We start from the raw sequence: 8,378 nt of genomic DNA on the forward strand, positions 1-8,378 counted from the left end.
GCATTCTAATCCCCAGAACCCTTGAATATGTCACCTTACATGGCAAAAGAGACTGCAGGTGTGATTAAGGACCTAGAGATGGAGAAATAATCCTGGGTTATCTGGATAGGCTCAATGTAATCACAAGGGTCCTTAAAAGTAGTAAGAGAGGCAGAGGAGAAAGGGAAGTAGTTATGACAATGCAAGCAGGGTTGGAGTAATATGCAAGAAGGACTCAACCCACCACTACAGACTTTCAGAGATGGAGGAAGGGGACACATATCAAGGGATGGGGGCAGCTTCTAGAAGCTGGAAAATGCAAGGAAATGGACTCTCCCCTAAAGCATCCAAAAATGAATGCAGCCCTGCTTATACCTTGATTTTAGCCTAGTGAGACCCAGGTCAGACTTCAGAACTATGTGATAATAGATGGAGTGGGGCAGGGTGGGGGGTGTTGGTTGGTTTGTTAGTTGGGTTTTTAGTAGCACTAGTGTTTCGTAAACTATGCCTTAGCATGAGCACTGGGGCTTGCCCATGGTGCTCTTGATGTATAACCCCAGACATTCGGCCAATTCTTCGTGAGCAATGACACCAGAAAATTGACAACTGATTAGATGTTGTACACAAGCTCATCATCTGTCATCTTCACGTGCCCAACAGCCACGGCCAGACACAGCATCTTTTTCATCTGGAATTTGATCATGGACTTCACTTCATCCACTTTGGCCATCATGTCCTCATTGTGGGTCAGCAAGGAAGGGAACTTGCCAGTCTTATTCGGGCCTGGGCCCAGGATTCGTGAGATCTGTTTAATCAGAGATTCTAAAGCCAAAAAGGCATCATACTTTTTGGCCAGTTTCTTGACTAATTTTTTATAGTTGTTGAGTTTCTTCGGTGCCTCAGTGTCTATGTGGGAAAAGTTCAGAGCCTTGGCCTCATCACGGTGCTGCTGGTCGCCCCAAATACGGTGAACCTGGAGTGGGGAGTGGACTTAAGCCTGACGGTGCCGAGAAGCATTTGTCCTCCTGAGGGTTGTAGCTCTTCAAGCTGATCTACAGCTCCACCCCCTCCAAAAACTTTGGGTGCTCGCACTGGTTCCCGTGCAGGACTTCCGGCATGGCCTTGTGTAAGATGTCCTGCGAGACGGCTGCTCACGGTGCCGCTCGCTGCAATAACCGGAAAAAGAGCTCTATGCGTGTTGTTTTAAGCCACTACGTTTGTAGTAATTTGGTACGGCAGCCACAGGAAACCGATACAGGTGGCATTCCCCATGAGCACCTGGGTTGGATCCGGGCAGTCCCACTTACAGGCTGTAGCAGGAGGCAAGTTGTTCAACCTATATAAGCTTCCATTTTCTAGTCAATAAAATGAGGGCAATAGTGGTTATTTCATAAGGTTATTGGGATAATTAAATGAGGCAATTTGCATAAGCCTCTTTGCACTCTGTCTAGCTCATTTTAAACATTTGTTAAAGGTTAATTATTGTTGCCGTTATTAAGACCTGCTGCAACCGACTGTTATCGTTCACACTTAGTTGTAAAGGATCCCCCCGCCTGCCCATCAATGATGGAACTGCAGAGTCTTCCTGGAGGTGGTGTGTGCTCCTTCCCTCGTCGTTAGGCTTGGTCTTGGGACTTCTTTGGCCAATGGACTGTGAGCAGACTCCAGCCAAGCCACTTCCAAGGGGAAGCTTTCAGAGCAGGTGCATAGTTTGGCCCTGCCTCTTGTTCTTTCCTCATTGTGACAAGAAAGACATTTCCCAGAGAAGGGCCGCTCCTTCCACCTGAGTCCTGGCTGAGAAGACACGTGGCACAGAGCCACAGCACATGTAAAGTGAGATGTAAATGTTTATTGTCGTAAGTCATTGAGATTTGGGGGTTGTTTGTTTTCACAGTAAAGTTGACAAACCCACCTCCTGTAGATGCTTAGAGAGTCTGCCATCTCACACACACATGCACACACACCTCCCTCCAGACTATCTGCAAGAACTACACTTTGTCCACGACTACTCTGACACTCACGTGGGCATTCTGTAATGCTAATGCTAGGACCCCAGAGGCCCTAACCAGAGTTAATCCAAGAACATATGGACCCATGGCCCCATGTGGGCAAATAAAGGCTTTACCCAAGAAGTTTGGAATTGTGACCTAAAGGCAGCTAGAGAACTTTGCCTATGCCTATAAATAAGGGATTGGGGAAGAAGGAGAATCCCTAGAAATTACAGCCTGGTCATCTTGGATCTTGCAGCTGGAGAAGCAGAGAAGGCATATTTGCAGGGACAGAAGAGTAGAGATGCAAGAGAAGAACACATGGTGGCCTAAGTCCCTAGCAGTTTAGTAACTCCTGGAGTGGTTCACCCTGAGGCGCTTGGGCTCCATGGAATAAGCCAGTCTCCTCTCAATAAGTACCCCCTCCTACTTAAGAAAGCTCAAGTTGGTTTCTTTAACCTTGAACCACAAGCATCTTGGCCAAGATGAAGTTCTAGGCATAAGTCTTACTCTTAGGAGGTAGCAAGGAAAAGGTTCCATCCATGAGAATCCCAAAAGCCCTGAGGGACCAATCTGCATGTAACAGAGGACACAACCTCCCCTCTTCCCTGTCTGACTGAGCCCCATTGGTGTGGAGCTCATAACTCCCCACTTGTTGCAAACCTGAGCTCTTTTGGGCACATGAGTCAGAGAGGTAGAGGAAGATGGTTTAAGTACAATTCATTCACCATTAAACATATACATTAGACTCTTACTCATTTCTAGACACCACGAAAATGGGAGAAATACTAGGAAGATAGCCCCATCTTGCCATTTGTGAGTATATAGCTTAGCAGAGGGTAAGAGGGTAGGAAAGAAGGTCAAAGAAAAGGCTCCAGGTGGGAGTTTGGGCTCCATCTCTGCCACTAACTAGCTCTGTGGTTTCAGTAGTCATTTTATCGCTCTAGCCTTCCATCTCCTATCTACAAAATAAGGGCCTAGATTAAATGATTTCTTCCAGGTTTTTCCATGATGCCTGGCCCATTGCCACTATAGCTAAGATCTGATAAGCAAAAAGTCGCCATTGTCCTTGGACTGTCAATAATTTCCACATAGGGTATGAGGCCAGCTTCATCAGAACCGTGCGGGGTACAGTCTAGAAATGAAGATTTTTCGAGCCTCAACTCCAGATTCCATTCAGTGGGGCTAGGCATCACCCTGGTTAGTGCTGATTTTAACACATGGTCAAATTTGGGTACCACCTTCTCAGGCTATTATGGATTCTGCAGAAATGTCCCAGCTTTCCTTTAAGCACATAAACAATCAGCAGCGTGATAAATTGATAAGCTGTACATTAATTGTTAATACTTACATAGCAATTCTTACCCAGCCTGGCACTGTACTAAGTGCTTCATACATAGTATTAGCTCATTTAATCCTAACAACCCTGGGAGGTAAGTATGTCACTCTCTCCAGGACAATTTTAATTGTTTTATTCATCTATTCTTCCTCAATGCAGTTACAGACTTTGATCAGGCCTTCCCTATAGGACAGTAACTCAAATAAATAATTAAAATGAAATACAACACAAAAGGAGAAGAAGCCCTAATTTAAAAGCTAGCTGCTCTGTGAGCCTGCCTCATGCCCACACTCCTTCATGACCCCATGTCAGTATTCACCACACCTCCAGTAAAATGTGAGGAAAAATGGCAAAGAAATGAACTGTACTTCCCAGAGTGGGGTGATCTAATGCAACAGAGATTTAGTTGTGGGCTCATTCTGCCACGGACCCAGATGTCAGGAGAAATCTACGCATCAGAAAAGGTAGAAGCAAGGGACCCAGTTGGATGACCTTGAAATTTTATGATCAGATGTGATATCCGACATTTATACTCTGGATACATTAATAACCTGCAAATATTGAGGAAATGAGAAAAGGAGTGGGGACATAAGCCACTGAGGATTTTATTGGATCTAGGGAGGGTTCTATCTCAAGGAGGAATGATAACAAGGGACAGTAATTTAAACAAGACATTTAATTATCTCACATATTTAAGTTTGGAGCTAAGTGTTCCTGTGTTGGTTCAGCATTGCATCATGGATCCTTATTACTTTCTTTTTTCCATTCTTTTACTCTACCATACCATCCTACAAAGTAGAGATTCAGCCTCCAGTATATAAGCTCATGATTACAAGATGGCTGCCATAACCCTGAGTATTATATCCTAACACTACAGCATCCAAAGCAGGACAGGAGAGAATAAGCCCTTTCTTTATACATCTCTCTCTGTTGCCACACAGGAAAACTTCTTCCAGAAAGAACATTCCCCTTAAACCTCTTTGGTTAGAACTGAGTCACTTGGCCACTTGTAAGGTTTGAATTGTGCCTCCCCAAAATTTATGCATTTAAGTCCTAACCTCCAATACCTCAGAGTCTGACCTCATTTGAAGATAAGGTCTTTACAGAGGTAATCAAATTAAAGTGAAGTCTTGGAGCACCTGGATGGCTCAGTTGGTTGAGCATCTGACTCTTGATTTCAGCTCAGGTCATGATCTCACAGTTCATGGGATCAAGCTCCTTGTTGGGCTCTGTGCTGAGAGCAGGGAGACTGCTTGGGATTCTCTCTCTCTCTCCCTTTCTCTCTGCCCCTCCCCCACTCTCTCTGTCAAAATAAATAAATAAACATTTATCTTTTAAGGAGTGAAGTCTTTAAGGTGGGTCTTAGCCACCGGTGAAATTTGGACACGGAGCGCAGGTGATGTGAAGACACGGGGAGAAGGAAGACAGCCATCTACAAGGCAGGGAGAGGAGTCTGGAACAAATCATTCCCTTATAGCCCTCAGAAGAAAGCAGCCCTGCTGACACCTTGATCTTGGACTGCCAGCCTCCAGAACTAGGAAACAAATTCCTGTGGTTTAAGCACCCCCCCCACCCAGTTTTTGTACTTTGTTACAGCAGGCGTAGCTAACGAATACAGCCACCTCTACCTGACTTCAGGAGATGCCATGAACGTGAATACATAATCAGCCTCTGTTGTGTGAGGCAGACCTGTGAGCATAAAAATAGAGAGGAGAATGTCTGTTGGCCGGGCAACCAATGGCGACAGTCCCATCTGTGTTTGCAGGTCCCATAAACAGATTCCGACTAACTTAGCCAGAATAGGGAAGCCTTAGGTTATGAGGACGGGGTTAGGATAAGGGAGGTAGGAAGGCTAGAGAACCAAGCTCAGAAAAATGCAGAAAGCAGGGTGGGACTGAGGGTCTGGAGAGCAGGAATGACATAACCTTCTCATACTTCCCCCACTCCAATGAATGTGCTCCTAATACATTTTCTGCCCTTAAAATCCCAATGAATCTGAGTCCCAGGAGAGCAGGGACCTAGCTTGTGACAAAAGTAGAAGAGAGAAGGCTAACCTGATTTAAGTATAACAAAGCAAGCCCATACTTGGCTGGAGACAGGTAATTTACCAAAAGGAAATGATGGAATTACTTCTTAAAGAAAATTAGGAATAGAGGCTGGGAGGCAAGAGAAATTAAATTTCCACTACACTGGTGGAAGGGCAATGGGTACAGAAATTGGAGACAAACAGGGCTTCCTTATAACCAACCTAACTCCAACCTGGGAATGGGTCCTCAGGGCCAAGCCCCAAGTTACATTTAAGCTGCCCATACTTTCCGTTCTGAAACCCTCAACCCCAGAGCATGATCATTAATTACCCAGTATCCATTCCAGGTTCATTTTCCAGTCTCTTCTTCTAGGTCCTCCCTACGTATTCCCTTTGGATCGTAAGCCTTCAAAGGACCAAATTAAGAAGCAAACACAAAAGCAAATGGTTTAAATTCACCAGGATCACTCACTTTCTTCAAATCCAGTACCTTTGTCCATGCAAATAACAAAGACAAAAAAATCACTTGAGTCTGTATCGACAAAGCACCAAAAACATTCAGTCGATTAGATCAAGTTGGCAAACAGCCTGTCACTCAGGTTGAGGGAGGGGAGAATCTGGCAAATTAGATGTTTGACTGAATTGACGGGCTGTCTTGGTCAAAATACATCCTTTTTATTAAATGTTGAGAGATCATAGTATATCAAAAAGAAAATCTGCAAAAGCCACTTTTCATCTGTGTAAACATTAAAATCAAGGTGGCATATTGGAAATCTCTAAATAACACTTTGTCTATCTAAGAGGGTGTAATTCTTTGGGTCAGAATAAATTAGGAAAGAAAGCCTCCTTTTCAAGTAGAAAAGGCTTAAGAGACTAAATTACCTGAAGACAGTGTGTCGTCTATATCAATATGATTTCTTACCACCTCTACCATTTCACACTGCTTGCATGGTGACAGCTCCATATACTGAGGGAGCACCATGCTGTTTTCTATTTATTATCTTATTTAATCTGACCAGTAATTCCATAAGGTAAGGACTGTTATCTTCATTGCAGAAAGAGGAAAACCGTGGCTTATGAGGTGTAAGTAGCTTCCCCAACTTTACACAGATATTAAATTTCAGAGAGGAGACTTGAATTTATGTCTGATTTCAAAGCCCTTGGTTTTAACCACCATGTTGGTGGCTGCCTTCTGAGAGTATTCAACTATTTCTTCCTAGCCACACTGCTGACATCTTTTTCCTTGGGCTGACTCAAGAATTCTAGAACATTCTTTTCTAATTGTTCTGGGTCAAAGACTATCTCTTTTTGTTAGCTCCCATAAATGCAAAAACTCCAAAGTCCTGGCTGCAAAATCCCTTAATCCAACTTGCCCTCGCCTTTCACAGAGGCTCAAGACCAAGGACTTCAGTAGGGTCTATCCTGCCCTCGTCAGTACTCTTTCCCATATGCAATGTGCGTTTACCTCTTCTGCAGCTCAGTCTGTTCTTGGAGAAAACTTTCACACAATAGTATCTATACAGTAGTTATCTACTGCCTCACCAGGGGGCTGCTTCTATGAGCACAGTGGTAAGATTTTCATTGCATTGCCATTGACTTCTGTCTTATATTTATGGCCATGTCTTCAATTTCTCCTTTAATTTAGAGAACAAGAGCTGCTTGAAAGTCACCAAGGCTGGCCACTCAGCAGACTGTCTCCTGCCATTTCTTGATCGCTTCTCTTTTATTCATCCCGACTTCAATTTGTGCAATATGACCAAAGCCCAAAGGGAATCAGGGGACATGAAGGAATGATTTCTACTTGACCCTTCCCTTCAGGGACAATAGCTCAAGGGGGATGTAGAACCCTTTACTATACATGAACTTCTTTAAATTCTTTGCCTGAAGGCGTATGACAGAAATGAGTAAGAAGGAAGACCGACCTTCCCACAATCCATTTTAGGAAGGCACGAAATTATTTTGAATAACCACTTCAACAGCCTTAATCAATTCCTTTAAATTCTAGAATGCTCTTTTTCTATACTTATCTCTTAGACGAGCATTATATATAATTGAGGTGAGCTCCAGGATCAGACCCAGAAGTAAAACAAAAACAAAAACAAAAAGGAAGATATCTTCACAAGAGTGGCCAAATTTCTTGCCTTTAATTTCACCCATCTCCATTCTTAATTCTTTCTCCCCCTTCCCAAATTTATAGCTGCTTACCAGGACAGAGGGCAGTGGTGAAGTAAAACGTGTCCACAGAATCATCTGTCCCGAAAGCTATCCCCAGGTGCCCCCTCCACACAGCACTCCCTCCTCTGAGCTTATGTTCTAGTGACAGGAGGCAGATAATAGGTAAGCAAGATCCTTTCAAATGGTGTTCCGTGCTATAAAGAAAATAAATTTCCAGCGCTGGAGATCTGGACCACTCATGTTGCTGCTCCACCCAACTACATGGCTAGGGCATCCTGGTGCTGCATTCCTAGAACCTGCTTGGTTAAAGAAGACCCATAGAATGGTAACTCACAGGTAAGAATAGTATGGGGCACCTGGGTGGCGCAGTCGGTTAAGCGTCCGACATCAGCCAGGTCACGATCTCGTGGTCCGTGAGTTCGAGCCCCGCGTCGGGCTCTGGGCTGATGGCTCAGAGCCTGGAGCCTGTTTCCGAGTCTGTGTCTCCCTCTCTCTCTGCCCCTCCCCCGTTCATGCTCTGTCTCTCTCTGTCCCAAAAATAAATAAAAAACGTTGAAAAAAAATTTTTTTTAAAAAGAATAGTAGCTGATGTGCCAGGCACAATAAGGTCTTTTCAGGTATTAGTTCAAACAATAATCCTCTTCGATGTGTATAATGATTACCCTCATTTTACAAATGGGAAAAGTGAGGCACGGGGGGGGGGTGGGTTTAGTAACTCCCCAGAGGATACACCGCCAGGAAGGGACAAAACTGAGATTCAAGACTAGGGACGCTAATTGGAGAACTGGCTCTTTTTCCCCACTCGGCTACACGAGCTCTCAGTTAGTTGCTGGCAGAATCTGTCTGAAGGGGTCTACATCACCCTTATCCC

At 44.2% G+C, this 8,378-nt stretch overlaps 1 pseudogene; it reads right to left on the reverse strand.

Annotated features, from left to right (window-relative positions):
- Positions 1–589: 589 nt before the first annotated feature.
- On the reverse strand, positions 590–6,314 carry LOC124510749 (60S ribosomal protein L10a-like; annotated as a pseudogene).
- Positions 6,315–8,378: the final 2,064 nt, after the last annotated feature.

Source organism: Lynx rufus, unplaced genomic scaffold (genome assembly GCF_022079265.1).
Source record: "Lynx rufus isolate CCGP_SWC_20201006 ecotype Redwood Valley unplaced genomic scaffold, mLynRuf1.p SCAF_16, whole genome shotgun sequence".
NCBI lineage: Eukaryota > Metazoa > Chordata > Mammalia > Carnivora > Felidae > Lynx > Lynx rufus.